This window comes from Dromiciops gliroides, chromosome 1 (assembly GCF_019393635.1).
Source record: "Dromiciops gliroides isolate mDroGli1 chromosome 1, mDroGli1.pri, whole genome shotgun sequence".
NCBI lineage: Eukaryota > Metazoa > Chordata > Mammalia > Microbiotheria > Microbiotheriidae > Dromiciops > Dromiciops gliroides.
In genome coordinates this window covers 366,418,088-366,435,100 of record NC_057861.1, presented here as the reverse complement: position 1 = coordinate 366,435,100, position 17,013 = coordinate 366,418,088, and positions in this window count along the sequence as shown.

Sequence of the window (17,013 nt, the reverse complement as noted above, 5' to 3'; positions counted from 1 at the left end):
GCAAATTAAATCATAGATGGATCAGTAATTTTTTTCCCAAATTTCCTTTTTTTAATTTCAGATACTCAATGTTAATAATACTTATGTAGATTGTGAGCATTGTAAGGTCAGTTGGCTACGTAATGATTAAGTTATGTGTCATTTAGCCTCTGGCTAAGCTATGAGACTAATTCTGCCAACTGATTCATTTGTTTTTTGTTGTTGCTTTTAAAGAGAACAGTAAAATAAACCTCTCATTAACCACAATGTCTTTATGTTTGCCAGTTACATTTATAGCTCAAATGTCCATATGGATATGCTTCACTCCACCCCATAGTGTATTAATCAAAACTTTCTTCATGGAAGAAGTTTTAAAATTAAGAATACCAATAGTTATACTAATGTTGTATCTGTGCTAAAACTTTAAAAAAAAATTGGCAAGGGTTTCCCCATAAACCTGTTCTGTTCCAAAACATTTAAAATTTAGTAACATCCACAGGCTGTCTCCCACATGTTGTGTTATGCTATTTCTTGAAATAATTGCTAAATGATATGGGTTGTAGGTATTTTTTTCCTATTTTTTTTTGGTTTGTTGTTGTTATATATGTATATACTTAGATATATACACAAGGAATACATGAATACATATACATGTGTGTATATGGACACACAAATATTATAGACATATAAATATGGGTATACATGTTACACATATCATATAATACACATTATGCTATTATACACATTATATAATATAAAATATCAAATATACACATGCACACATATTGTACATATTACATAATACACAGTATTTTATATACACTGTCCTTCCACTGCACTATTCTAATATATTTATATTTTCTATTTCAGTTTCTTTTTAAAACTTATGAAACAGAGGGCAACTAGGTGATGTAGTGGATTCAGGAGGACCTGAGTTCAAATCTGACCTCAAACACTTGACACTTACTAGCTGTGTGACATTGGACAAGTCATTTTACCCTCATTGCCCCATAAAAAATTAATATCAAGTTAAAACCTATGAAATAATAGAAAATATAATAAAATAATTATACATAAGAGAAACACAATGAAAGTTTGTGTGCTGACAGTAGATTGTTTTAAGTCTTATGCATCCTACTTTCTAGTGCTATGAAATTGGAAAAATTTATGGGCCTAAGATATATCATTGGATCTTAATTTTGTCATATACAAAAGAAGGTGGTTAGAATAGATTATCTCTTAATTATGTTCTCTAAACCTAAGTTCTATGGTCCTCAATAAGTCTTAACACAAAAGAGAACAAAAAGAGGAGGAATTCTCTTTTACCTATCTTTCTATCTCTGCCAATTAACACAGTGTCTGCATATACTAAGCAATTAAAAAATCCTCATTGAATTTGAATGAAATGAACAGGGAAAGTAATTTTGAAGATCTAGGCCAAAATAGTCATTTTCAGCCTGAAGCAATAAATTAAGACTCCTTTCAAAGTCTGGTATTTCAATTGGTTGTTGAATTGATATACACCCAACATGGCTGATTGGACACTTCACGCCTGATAATATACATGTTACAAATGAAACTTCTTAGAGAAATGTATGCAGCATGTTGATGAAATCCTATAGAACCATACTTCACATCAGTATCCCTTCTTAATATTAATGTATGGATCACCTGGATTTGATGGAGATGCCTTATTGTCCAAAAAAGTATTTTTTATGAAACCCTAGGTTAATAGGAGCAAAATGTCCTTCAGCTGAACTCTAAACTGAACCCACGTAGCTAGCTGATAAAAATCCCTACCTACTGACTTCTTTCCTCAGGATAGAAAGTCCCTATCTTATGAAGACACCTGGGCATCTTCATCCTTGCCAAGTCCTTTTTTGGAATACTGTAATCTTATCATGGTGCTTCTGTATCTCCTCCATAGTTATTGTAACTGAAATTGTTAAAACTGCTTTGCATTACATCCATTCTTGTTACAGTATTTACTTTTGGGTTGATCTGTAACTTACAATGCCCTGTAAACTGTAAGCAAAAAACAAAAACAAACAAAACCTTATATACCCTCAGAAAGAGGGAGTCTCTGAGCGCCCTTCTTTGGAAGGGTCTCCAGCATGATCATGTTATATTTCTTCTTGGGACAAAATAAATAGGTATTATGTGTTTTTTCTTTCTGTCTCTGATCTGATTTATCTTGTAGGAGACATTATGTTCTCTGATCTGGTTTTGTTCTGTGGAAGACATGGCTCTGTTTATTATTATTTTTTGTAAGAGATTGATTTCTCTGATCTGTTTATTATTTTTATAGGAGACAGGCAGATAAAAACTATATTTAATTTTCAACACCCCTTGTTATGGTTCAGACATAAGTTCCATTTTACCTAGTCCCAGAGATACTTTTGAAGCCAAATATGTTACATTTCATTAAAATTTCTAGTTATTTTCCAAAAAAACTTTGGACATACATGTATGAATATCTAAGGCTAGGGTATTTACTAGTAGAAGTGAATAAGCCTTCATTAAGCACCTACCAAAGACCAGGCACAATAAGCAATTTACAGATATTTTAATTGATACTCTCCACAACGCTTAGAGGTGCTATCAATGTTCTCATTTTACAGTTGAGGAAAGTGTCCAGGATCAAAGAACTAGTAAATGTCTGAGGCTGAATTTGAGTTATGGTCTTCATGACTCCAGCCTAGTGTTCATATTGTACATACAAACTGCTTCTATTTCTTCCTATTTTTTAGACATTTTTTTCATCTGTAAATTCCTATGTGTCTCAGGTGCTATTTTCACAGGGTACTACCTGACAACTTGGATTTGTTGTTGTTATTGTTGTTTGTTTCTTTATTTTTTTTTAAATGAAAAGAATATGGAACCAAAGTCTACTCCTGTAAAAGGGTGTTAGAAATGCTAAAATTTATCATAAGCTAAAGCTGGCAAGGAAAGTTAAACTCAACAAAAACATGTTTTTATTTAGCAATATTGAGAGAAAAAATAGAATGAAAAAAAAAGTAATTCTGTGTTTGTTAGGGATGGGATAGTGGGAACTGACAAGACAGAAAAGGGAGACACTCAACTATTTGTTTCAAAGAATAATTGCCTTTTTACTGGAAATAACAAAATAAAGATAAATGTTTACACAAGGCAAGTAAGGAAACAATAAGAAGACATTTAATTTCTCCTGATGAATTCAATTGACCTGAGTCCCTTCTCTCTCTTCTTCCTCATTTCACCTCATAACCTCCACTTCTGTCATACACAAAGAGGTGGCCCTTATCCTTGACAAGGCAAACTCTTCTATATGGACTAATGATCCCACTGAAATCTATTTTCTCCAGCCAATTGGCTCTTTTACTATTCCTGCTATCATTTATCTTAAATATTTCACTTTTACTTACTGTTTCCTTACTTCTTAAATACATGCCCAAGTCTTAGAAAACAAACAAAAATCCTTCAAAACCCTTTTATTTGATCCATCCACCCCTGTTAGCTATTTTCCTATATCTCTCCTCCCTATTATGGCTAAACTTCTTGAAAATACTACTTATGTGAGACGTCACCATTTCCTTTCTTTTCCTTGTATTCTCTTGACTCTTTACAGTCTGGTTCTGATCTCATCATTAATCTGAATCTGCTCTTTCCAAAGTTATCAATTACCTCTAATTTGCTAAATTTAATGGTCTTTTCTCAATCCTTATCCTTCTCGACTATTTCAGAGTTTTGATAATATTAATCACACTCTTCTCCTTGATATGCTCTTCTTTCTCAGTTTTAATCATACTGCTCTCTCCTAAGTTACCCCATACTTGTCCAACAATTGTCTAACAATCTAGGTTGTACCAACTAGGCAGGTGATCTGAAAAGGCTATGGCCTGGTGTGATGTATGTATGTATGTATGTAATATGTATGCATGTATGTGTATATCATTATCTACATTTCACCTGGATAAAATATGTGTGTGTAGACTGTTGGAAATAACAAAATAAAGATGAATTGTTATATCAAGACATGTAAGGAAATAATAAGAGGGCATTAAGTTTCCCCTGGTGAGTTTTCTGTATGTACGTACACAAACATATATGTATGCATGCTTATGCACATATCTGTGCATGTGTGTCAACATGAAAATTAATAAAACACCCAATATAACAAAATTAAGGTCCCTAATGGGTCAGAGGAATTATAAATCCTGATACCATCATAGCAAGTTAGGAGTACCCAAAGGGCAGACCCAAAACAGAATTTATACAGGATGCAAACAAAAACAAACAAACAACAAAAATAAAAAACAGCTGTAAAAATTCTGCCTTTGGTTGATTACCTTTTGTTTCACCTGTTAAACTCTTTTACAAATGCTGAGACTAACAGATTCTTTGGGAGAGCTACAAAGAAATCAGAGGCTGGAATTTGACAAAGTATGGTCAACCCTAGGTCATCTATAGGTCTGAGGAAATGAAACTAAAAGAAATCAATCAGTTCTCAGTAAATTGTTTGTCATATGTATATATGTATGCATACACACATGCATGTGTTTCATTTGAGTGATCTCATTAGCTCCCATTCATCTCTCCTGACCTCCTCTCATATTTATTATGGTGTATTAGAAATTTCAAAGTGGGGGGTCAGAGCCAAGATGGCAGAGGAAAGACATTAAATGCACAGAGTTCCTGATACAATTGCTCCAAAAACAGCAATAAAAGAATCCCTGGAGCAGAAAAACCCACAAAAATACAGGTTGAGATTATTTTCCAGCCATAGATAGATTAAAGGGGGCCATGCTGGGCTGCGAGTAAAGTCCAAACCCATGACCATGTCAACAGAGACCCCAGGCCTACTCCAGTTGGGCATTGCAGCTCCGTTCTTTTCTTTTTCCCTTTTCCCTCTTCCTACTTCCCTCCCCTTTCTTTCCCTTACCTATTCTCTCCCTCCTTGCATGTAGGTAATCATACCATTTATGTGCTGGATTTCTTCTAAGGATCACTCTATAAACCCAACTAACTCTGGCTTTCATTGATGGACTCACAATAGGTCACAGCTTGGGCTTCATTTTGCTATTGGTTGGCCTCTAGATGACTAGGAGTGGGTGTAAATAGCAGTTGTTTGTCTTTTAGCCAGAAAGACTGAGGGTCTTCTCCCTATTGAGGGTTGACAGTTCCCTCAATTATTTATTTATTTGTGTGTTGCCTCATTTATTTATTTGTTTGTTTGTTTTCCTTGCTTATTTGCCTGTGTACTTTTGATTAGGTAAAAGAGGTCTTTCTTTGCCTTATTTCTGATCTATCCTTAATCACTGAATGGGTGTTGCTTCAGTCAAACTGAGACTAGTGAAATGCCTTCGGTTAAAATGCCAAGGTTTCCCACTGCATCTGGGGCCATCTCCAATAGTCCTGATGTATATCTTGCCACTGGACCCAAATGGCTCTGGAGGAGAGAGTGAGACTAATATATTTGCATAGCCCTTCCTCACTTAAATACAACTCATTGAAAGTCATAACATCAACTCCCAGATTGTCATGGTCTTCTTCAAGATGAAGAATATACAACAACAGAAGCAGCAGCAGTCACAGCAACAATATCTTCCATCTCTTGTGCATACACACACACACACACACACACACACACACACACACACACGTTTATATTGCTTCCCCTAAAGACAAGAGAATGTTTCTGTTTGTATTCCTTTATTGGTATCCCTAGCACTTAAGCTACAGCCTGACATATAAAAGATTATTAATATATGCTTGACTTTACTTGTTTCTTGAAAGAATTGGCAGATATAACTAGTAAACTACAGTCAGTGATATTTGAAAGATAATGGAAAACATTAGAAGTTCCACAGGATTGGGGAAGAGAAAATATTAAGCTAATTTTCAAAAGAGAAATATAAAAAAAAGTTCTTAAACTGTAGCCCATTGAGCTTGAATTTGATTCCTGGGAAAATTCTAGAATGCTTCATCAAAGATCTTTGCTTAACATCTAGAAAGAAGACCAATTACAAGTACCAGCAATCCTTCACCCAAAAGAGTCATTCCAGAAAAACCTCATTTCCTAGCAAGAATAATAAACTTATACATAAAGAGAGTACCATGCAAACATTTTATCAAGATTCTGGTGAAATATTAGTAAAATATTTCATGTTGTACTTGTGGAAATTTTGGGAATAGATGGGTATAGATTAGATGAGTATATATAACTAGAACTAAGGAATCAGGATTATTTGGGATACTTTTGTTATTAGTTCAATGTCAGCTTGACAAAAGTTGTCTAGTGGAGGAGACCATGGATCTGGTTTTGGGCCTTTGCTGTTTAATATTTTAATCAATGAATTAGATAAAGGAAAAGAAAACATTGTCACCAATTGTTATGATGACACCAATCTTAGAGGAATAGCTAGTGCACTGGAAGACAGATTCAAGGTACAAAATGATCTAAATAGGCCAAAGCATTTTAATGAAACTTATAAGAAGATATTTAGTAGAAATAAATTTACAATCTTGCACAAAATAAAATCAGCTTCACAAATATAAAACCAGGGAGGCATAGAGAGTACTCTTGAAAAAAGACCTGGGGACCTCAGTTGACTGCAAACTCAAATAAACAATGTGATATGATGATCAAAATTGCTAACATGATCTTGAATTACAATAAAGGTGATGTAGGAGGCAAAAACAGGTTTACAGAAAAACCTAAGACCCCAGCTCTAATTTAGATATGAGCTCTAAAAGGGATTCAGACCCCAATTAATGGGTAACTTATCACTTGAGTCTTTATTAATACAACTCAAGGCCTAGGTTCTCCCTACCCACATTAATCAGCACCCATAACAAGAAGATACAGAGGGAGGTCATAGAAACCTTAACTATAACAATGATACATTGACAGGGCATAGAAATTTTACTGATAAATGAAAATATTTTTAAACTAAGCATGGGAATCAAAAGGGGACATGGGCAGAAAAGGCCAAATTTGTCCCCAGATTCACCTTATGACATGTAAACCCCCAAAACACACCTCATGGACAAAGGTACCTGCCTCAGGAGTTGAATTAAGCCCCTAGGAACTCCAAATTAGGATAAGCCTCCCTAAAGTGGAGATTATTATAATAAGACTGATAATTTATCCATACTATAAATATAACTGTCTTTCTTTCCTTATTTGAGAGATACCTTTCCACTTTTCTGGTTCTCTCCCTGTGGTCACTCGCAGTATTACCATAAGACTTGGGAAACTGAGTCACTGAAACTTGTAATTCTTTTGGGATGATTCATGATCATTTTGACCCTATATTCCATCCCACATCAAAGGGGTTAGAGCTTCCTCAAATGGGGGGGTATAGTTTCAATAAACTTTATACTAAATAATTCCAAATTACTCTAACTCAGATCTTATTTTGTTTAATGTATACAGTTCTGTTCAATGTCTTTTCAAAGGCTGCTGATGAATTGGAGTGTTCCAAGTAGGGTAGTCTGGATGGGAACAAATGACATATGAGGATCAGCTGAAGGAACTGAGCATGTTTACCCTGTAAAAGGTGGGTAGGTGAGGGGTGATATGATAGCCTGACTGTTTCTGTTTGGTACAAAATGACTGGAACAAAAACAATGAGTGAAATTTGCAAAGAAATCAAATTTTGACTGGATGTCAATAAAAACAAAAATCAAACTTTTAATCATATAGCTTTAAAAGAGTGGAATGATCTGCCTCATATGGTGGTGTCCCTCTAGAGGTTTTCAAAAATCAACTGTATGATCACTTTTTAAGTACGCCATAATGGGGATTAATTTCATATGTATGTTTGACCAGAATGTTTGAGTTCCTTTTCAAATTTCAGATTCTTTGATTATATGAATAGATTTTACAAAAATATTGTTAATGAAGGAATGTCACAATGTTATAAGAATGCAGTGGGGCCCCAAGAAACCTAAACATCCCAACCTCCCAAGGAATCCTTGAACTCACCTGGGGGAGGGATATCTGTCTCCCATCTCAGGAATGGGTATTGCCTAGCAGGACCCTGATACACTAATAAGTAATACCAAGGTCTGCAAGATGATATGCACGATATGGATGGGTGCTCAATATCTTACTGAGGCCCCATTATTCCAAAATGTCCTCCCAGTTGTTGTGTTTCCCTCCCATTTGCTTTGTAATTCCTTCTAGGTCCTTTGTTTTGTAAAGATACAAATGAGGAGGCCTTATCTTACTCCAGTGTTATATTCACCATAGTGATCTGTTCCCAGCCATATATCCCTCTATCCTAATAAATATTTTTTTTTACAAGATTCATGATGAGCCTCCAATTCTTTGGGTGAACTAGCCCTTCTAAGCACTCATGAATCCCCCCAAACAACTTCTGTCATATAGTAAGTATGTATTAAGCACTCATTCTGATTCAGGTACTAGGTTAAATAGTTGAATACAAATAAAAGCATAAAGACAAACCCTCCTATATTGAAGAGCTTTCATTTTAATGGGGAAAGACAACAAATACAAGGAAGCTGAAAGGGGAGAGGGTAAACAAAGGTACTCAGCTGGAAGTGTGATAAAGGAAGTCTAGAAGTATAACCCGGATGAGACAGAACTGGACTGGACATTCACCTGACATGAAGGTTCTGGGAGAAATCATTGAACCAGATAAACAGGAGGTAGGTGGTGGAGGTGTGTGTGTGTGGCGGGAGGCCATCTTTCCAGTGTAGAAATTCCAAGGCTGAAAAACTTTCTAGGATGAAGTTCTCTGGGGGATAATAGAGGAAGTCCAAAGTGTAGCTTGAGCAGAAATTTAAAAGGAAAAAAAAACTTTCTATTTAATCTTTATGATTACTTTACAGAAATGGAAAGATGATTTTCTACTCTCTTTCAGTTCTTTTTGATTCAATAGCTGATCCCTATAATGAACACTGCAAGTAACATATACTAGTAAAGGCTAAGTGTGGAAGGGGTAGACACATTAAATGACAAGTTAGTTCATATAATTAAGGACATAAGTGAAAATATTAAATATTTATGCATGGATATTGTTAGGACCACTTTAAATCATTGCCTAATATTTTCAAACCCATGCCACTACCATCCAATGATCTATTGTTTGATCAATTAAAAATAAAATCACAGAAAATAAATCACCATTTATGTAACACCTACTATGTGCAAAGCCCCACTGTAGGTGCTAAGGGTATAAAAATTTCAAAAGCAGTTATTATTTGGATAGGGGAAAGGAAAAGTAGAATATAACATGAGTAGAGAACCATTCCAAGATGGTGAACAATGGATACAGAAAGGTGATATAGACAAAGAACTTGCTCAAGGAATATCTGAAAAAAAGAGAAAACACTTTTAACTGAGAACTAAAGACTTTTCTGATGAAAGAATAAAGACAAAGCAGGATAGTAACCTTCTAAATTCTTCATTAGACTATATCATCTTCAAATTGTTCTAAATTTAATGGAAAAATTCTTTATGGTATTTCAACTTTAACAATTAAATATAAAAATAATTATGTAGCTGGTAAGAAAGAGATAGACAAGGACAGCCTAAACATCTGTCAAGTAACTCACTGCACTTGATATAATGGAGAGACTTTCCAAAAATTGTGGCAGAGATAATGGGGGGTGGGGGGAAGCTTTAATCCTCTTAATATTTCTGTCTCCACGTTTATTCTGTTCTATGTTTAGTTACGATTGTTAAATCCTAAGGAAAATATAGCCAATTTGGATATTCTAGAGCTTACTATTCTTCTTTATGTTATCCATGGTCTTTTATCTACTTCTTTATGGTTTCCATCATTGGATCCCTGCATTTACTTATCATGATTTCTTACCTGAAACAAATGGTTGGGAAAGAGAAAGAAGAAGAAACACAAAGCAGTTCATCTTGCAAATAGCTTGACATGAAAGTCATTAAAGTACTTTATTTAATTAAACAATTTTTTCTTAGATTTCCATGGCATTTCACTCAGAAATCTCTCACACTCTTATAGATAATTGAGAGTATGCCAAAGAGCATAGATAACAGAGAGCAAGCTTACTTTCTTTTCTAATGTTTGTTGGAATAATAGTGGAGACATTTAGAACTATGACGTTAAAAATTCTTTTTTCTGATAAATATTCAGCAAAATGCAGTTCTTCTGAATTATGTAACATCTTTGGATTCCCAAATATTTGTAGCAAAATTTATTTATATATAACCAAGATTTGATCTAATGAAATGTAAAGTATCAGGAACAACTGTAAAATTGGACTGGATATTTGTTATGCAAATCAGTGAGTAAATATGCTTTCTGGTCAGAAACATATGCTCACATTTTCAGCAGATAGTTTATATTTATATGCATTTGCTAAGAGTTGTCTATATCTATTTGTCTGAGGCACAATTATTTCTCCTGAACAAGGCATTCTAGAAATTGGAATGCTATTGTAGCTAATTTACTTTACTAATTCATATGGCTTCTGCTAGACAGTAAATGGCAAATTATTCAGTTCAAAACTAGCACTTGAGCATTGCAAATCAGTAAGGGGAGCTGAAGGTCATCTATTCAGCTGACTGCTTTCAGTAGAATAGAAGTTTTTCTAGACACTCCTTTAGGAAACATGCACTGCCAAATTCTGCATTTTCATCTAAAACACTTGCATTGTGAAATTTACCAAATACTGCTTGTTTTCCAAATTATGGAAATACCTGTAACATGTTCACAAACTTTATCCAGTTAGAACAGTTTCTTCACAAGAATTATAGTATTATTACGATTTGTAATTATTTTGTGTTGTGATACACAAATGACTGTTGAGAAATATAAAAAAGAAGAAATTTTTATTCATTTATTTTAGAACAAATATCTAGATGCATTTTCTTCAATTTCTAATAGAAATATAGGAATTGTATTTTCTGACCCAAGATATGATCTTTATTCTTTTTTTAAAATCTTAAAAGTATTTTATTTTTTCCAGTTACAGGTAAAGATAGTTTTCAACACTCATTTTTATAAGATTTTGAGTTCCAAATTTTTCTCCCACCAACCCAATATGGCAAGCAATCAGACATAAGTTATATATGTACAATCACATTAAACATATTTTCACATTACACAGAACAAAAGGGAAAAACCTCAAAAAATAAAAATGAAACAATGCAAAAAGTCTAAATAGTGTGGTTCAATCTTCATTCAGATCTCAGAGTTCTTTTTCTGAATGTCGAGAACATTTTCCATCACAAGTCCTTTGAAACTGTCTTGGATCATTGAACTGTTGAGATGAGCTAAGACTATCAGAACTGATCATCACACAAGGTTGTTGTAACTGTGTACAATGTTTTCATGGTTTTCCTCACTTCATTCAGCATTAGTCTACTTAAGTCTTTCCAGATTTTTCTAAAATCTGCTTGTTCATTGTTTCCTATAGCACAATAGTATTCTACTACATTCTTATACCACAACTTGTTCAGCCATTCCCCAAATGATGGATATTCCCTCAATTTCCAATTCTTTGCCACCACAAAGAGAGCTGTTAGAAATATTTTTGTATATGTGTGTCCTTTTCTTTTTTTATGATTTCTTTGGGATACAGACCTAGTAGTGGGTCAAAGGATATGCACAGTTTGATAGCCCTTTGGACATTGTTCCCAATTGCTTTCTAGAATGGTTGGATCAGTTCACAATTCCATATGGTCTTTATTCTTGAGGGATTTGAGCAGGGTGTAGAGGAAATAGGGTATGCTATGCTCTACTTGTTTTATATTAGTAGATTGCTTGGTAGAGTACTATACATAGACTTAGCAAACCTGAGCTTGAATCCTATCTCAGACACATATTAATGTGCAGCTGGAGTTTATCATTGTTCAGGACAACTAGCACTTCAGGTGTGAAGGCTTGCAGAGTCTTTTCAGGACTGCTTATTCACTTTTGGTGTCCACCTGATTTTCCTAGCTCTCACCTGTGACTCCACAAAGCTGTGCTATTACAGCAGCCAAAATTCTTGCAAACCATCTTGGTAGATGGATTAAACCAGATTGAGAGTTACCAACAACTCTCAAACATTTTAATGAGTTAGGGAGATGTCTACACCAAGCATGTGAAAACTTCTCCTTGTGGAACATTTTTTTTTCTGACATTCATGAAGGCACTCAGAGCTTCCTTAGACATTAAAAGCTCCAAGATCATCTACTGAATCTCAGGCCATCACCAGTCATCCTGACTTTTGTTCTGCTTTGGTGCTTTTGGAATTGGTGACTCAGGAAGAAAGAGTAAGGATAACACTTTTGTTCAACTCTTCCTTACTTTAAATACAATTCATGAGCAAGTCAAGACATCACCTTTAATGTCAATGGTCCTCTTCAGAAGTGAAGAACAAACAATAACAACAGCTGTGTGATGCTTAGAAAATCACTTAACTTTTTTATATGTATAGGGGGCAGCTAGGTGGCCTATTGGATAGGATATTGGGCCTGGAGTCAGGAAGATCTGATTTCAAATCAGATCTAGGACACTTGCTATCTGTTTGACCTTGGGCAATTCACTTAACTTTGTTAGCCTCAGTTTCCTCATTTGTAAAATGATCTATGCAAGGAAATGGCAAGCCATTCCAATATCTTTGCCAAAAAGACCCCAAACGAGGTCATGAAGAGTCAGACATGACACTAAAATGAATCAACAACAAAAACAATCCAAGCACTCTTGAAGCTGAGTAACAAGATGTTACTGGAACATGTGACATTGCTTTTCCATGATTCCAATATTTCCTCAGTATTTTCATTCTATGTTTATTACAGGGAAACAGGAAAATGTGCTTGAATAGTTGAATTATATTTTATAAAAAGGTACTACAACTTTAAAAAATCAAATTTAATTTCTCAAAGGTATATACTAGGGGCAGCTAGGTGGCACAGTGGATAGAACACTGGCCCTGGAGTCAGGAGGACCTACCTGAGTTCAAATCTGGCCTCAGACACTTAACACTTACTATCTGTGTGACCCTGGGAAAGTCAGTTAAACCCAATTGCCTCACCAAAAAAAGGAATATACTATTTTCTTTGTCTTATTAGCATGTGATGGGGTAGTTATATTGTATGCATGTGTGTGCACACAAATGCATGGTTTCATACTATAAAATTATGCCTTATTACAAATATAGCAATGGATATAATTTGGGAGCTTGATTAAAAATGGCTAATTCAGAATCAAATGCATAATAAAATGGTGAGTTAATAGGTCTACCTCCATAGAAACATAGTGAGTTGACAGATTACATGATAGGCAATTAAAGCAGCAATTTGTTTGGTTGGAAGGAAAGTAATGATGTTACTATACTATGTCACCAGAGACTAGCATGGGAATCTGTAAAGTAATCAGCTAGAGAAATAAAATACATTAGAATAAAGCATTTAAGGAAATAAGAAATCTTTTGACAACCATTAGAAATGCCATACTGGGAGGCAGCTAGGTGGCATGTGTGGATAAAGCACCAGCCCTGGATTCAGGAAGACCTGAGTTTAGATGCAGCCTCAGACACGTGAGACTTACTAGCCATGTGACCTTGGGCAAGTCACTTAACCCTCACTGCCACACAAAAAATTAAAAACAAAAGAAAGAAATGTCGCACTGTGGAGGGAATGCAGAAAATGGGATCAGTATAGAGTCAAGACAGCACTGTAGATTAAAGTAATGCAGATGAGGTCTCCACTACAACTCCACTAAACAGATAGGTGAAATGCATCAAACTAAATCCTTATTGAGAAATCCAGAAAAAAGGAATCAGGTCCTTTCTCTGCCACAGTTTAGTAAAGGTATACAGAGAGATTTGGATTCACTGGAGGCAGTGTCCATACAGGAGCATGTCGACTGTGGAGCACTCCTGTGCCCATATAGAAACTGCACAACATCACAGATGCCCCAGACTTTTACTGGGGAAACAGAGACAAGTGTTAAATGTCAGCCTTCTTGCCCACTACCCAATCCTACATTGCATATTCAGGACAGAATGAAAAGTAGAATTAGTTACAGTTCACAATGCAGTTAATTGCTGTCTTTCCCAGGTAGGGAGACACAAGATACTATACGGAAAGGAAATGTAATTCAGAAGCCAGCAGAAACAATGTTGTGGTTCACACTTTAATCTTAGAGTATGGTTTCATTTTCAGCACCTAGTACAGACTAGGAATAACCTAGGAAGAAACCCCAAACCAATGTGAAACTTACAATTCTGTCACTTTGAACAATACAGCTTTTTGCATGGTTAATAGGGACAGAATTTAGCAGCAATACAATGTTGTATAGACTGAAACTCAGTTCAGAAATTTGCAGAGCTCAGAACAGGGGAGGCAACAATCAGACTTTGCCCTAGATCAGACCCCGTTAGGAGCACTGAAAGCTTGTAAATTACCAGCATGTCTCTGAGTTACTGAAATAACACAATGCATAAAATTCTGAGAAAGTAGCAACAGGACCGACCAGCCCAGATATTCCTTCCAGACCTATGGTAGAGCTCGACCCTAACATTAAGTTATAAGTGAGGAAGTAGGCCAGAAGAATGAGAAGAAAATAAAAGAACCCAACCATAATGAACTATGATGTTGTCATAGACCTTCAGGTACTAATGCTGAAGAAGAGAATGTTTCAAAAGCTTCTGCAAGCAATGCCTAAGAGAAAAACAAAGCTTTGGTGAAAATTCTTCCAGAATTCCTGGAAGAGATGAGGCAATAAAAAGGCATTTACTACATATTAATATAAATTAAACAACAGTAATTTAGGGTAAAATTTAAGAAAGAATTAGAAAGGAAATTGACAATTCAGAACAAGAGGTACAAAATCTTGCCCAAGCAATATACTCTCTGAAAATCAGAATGGAACAATAGAAGTTAGTCACTTCTTGAAGAAACAAGAAATGTTAAACAAAATATAAGGCCTGGAAAACTGAAGAAAATTTTAATTATTTCATAGACAAAACAACTAATATAGAAAACAGATCAAGGGAGAAAAAAACTGTTCTATCTGAACACCATGACTCCACAAGTCACCACCTGAGATAAACTCCAAAACAAAAACTACTAGAAATATTATAGCCAAAATCCAGAAGTGACAGGTCAAAGGAGAAAACAAACAAAACACTTCAAGTAGAGAGAGAGAGAAAAAAAAAAAGAATCAAATACTTAGGAATTAAATCAGGATCATATGTGATTTAGCAGGCACGAGTATAAAGCATCAGGAAGCTTGTAATACAATGTTCCAGAAGGCAAAAGATATGGATTTTCAACCAAGAATAACTTATCCAGATAAAATGAGTACAACCATACCGGGAGAGATGGGGAATGGAACTTTAATTCCAAGCATTTCTGATAAAAAGACCTCAGCTGCAGAGAAAATTTAAAGTTCAAAAACAGGAGTGAAGAGAAGCACAGTAGTATAAGCATGAATGAAAAATGATGACGCATTAAACAAAGATAAATTGTTTAAATAAAAATACAGTACATGGTTCTCCTTTTAACCCTATTATCATCAGGGTTCCTAGAGGGATACCAATTAGTAAAGGCCCTGAAGGCATTTTGTTATGTCTTAATGTTCTCATGAGAATGAAAAGAGAAGGGAAGAATGCAAGGTGGTATGTAGGGGAAGAAGTTTAGGCAAAAATGCTTTACATAAAGAGTAAGAACAAATAACTATACAAACTAGGAGGAGGGGAAGAGAGTGTACAACCTCACCCTCATCTGAACTGGTCAATTCACATAATTGTGTATAGAGATACATTTTAGTCAATAGGGAAGTGAGACGGGAAGAGAGTAAGCAGGAAATAGATGGGGGTCAGATTAAACAGGAATTAGGGCTAAACAAACCCAATTCTAGTGATATATAAAGATATTGCGAGAGCTAGCTGATACAATGGATAGAGTGCTGAACATGGAGTCAGGAAGACCCATCTTCCTAAGTTCAAATCTGATCTGAGACACTTACTAACTCTATGACCCTAGGCAAGTCACTTAACCCTGTTTGCCTTAGTTTCCTCATTTATAAAATGAGGAGGAGAAGGAAATGGCAAACTATTCTAGCATCTTTGCCAAGAAAACCCTAAATGGGGTCGTGAGGTAACAGATGTGATTGAAAAAGAAATGAGCAACAACAAAACAGTTTATAGCATGTTTGAAGTGGCAAAGAATGGTAATCTGAAAGGGTACTATAAATTGGAAAATAAATGAACAATTTTTGACATATAAATATGATGTGATACTAATGTCCTCCACTCAGTAGTATAAAGGCCAACCAGGATTTGAGAGGACTAATGTTACTCATTTTCTGACAGAGAGCTGAAAGATTCATAATGCAGAATCATATTATTTTTAAATATGGCTAATGTAGGAATTTGTTTTGATTCATTATGTATGTTTGTGATAGATTTTATTTTTCTTTTGGAGGAGGAGGGGGAGAGGATTGATCTTCATTGATTAAAACAAACAAAAAAAAGAAATGTCATGCTAGCTCAGAATGATAGTAAATTCAGCCCCATATTCTGTCTCCCTAAGAGGAAAGGAAAAAGTCAGTAATTATAACATTAAAGATATTCTGGGGCAGCTAGGTGGGGTAGTGGATAGAGCACCGGCCCTGGAGTCAGGAGTACCTGAGTACAAATCCAGCCTCAGACACTTAACACTTACTAGCTGTGTGACCCTGGGCAAGTCACTTAACCCCAATTGCCTCACTTAAAAAAAAGATATTCTTCAAATATATGTGTTATCTTTTAAATTGACTACTATAGACCAAGGAACCACTACTGTACTAATTCTACTTACTGAATATAGAACATATGATAATTCATTTCATTTCTCTGGTCTTTTTTTTTTTACCTTCAAAAGAAGGAAATTGGATGTTATGATCTCCAGATCTCTTCTTATTTCAAATCTAATAATATGCTAATTTCTCTAAACTCCTTTTCATCCAATTTATATTTTATTTTAATATTTTCTTTAATTAATATATTATTGATACTGTTACCTAGTATCATAGTGTGTAGAGAATTGACCTTAAAACCAGGCAAACTTTGGTTTGA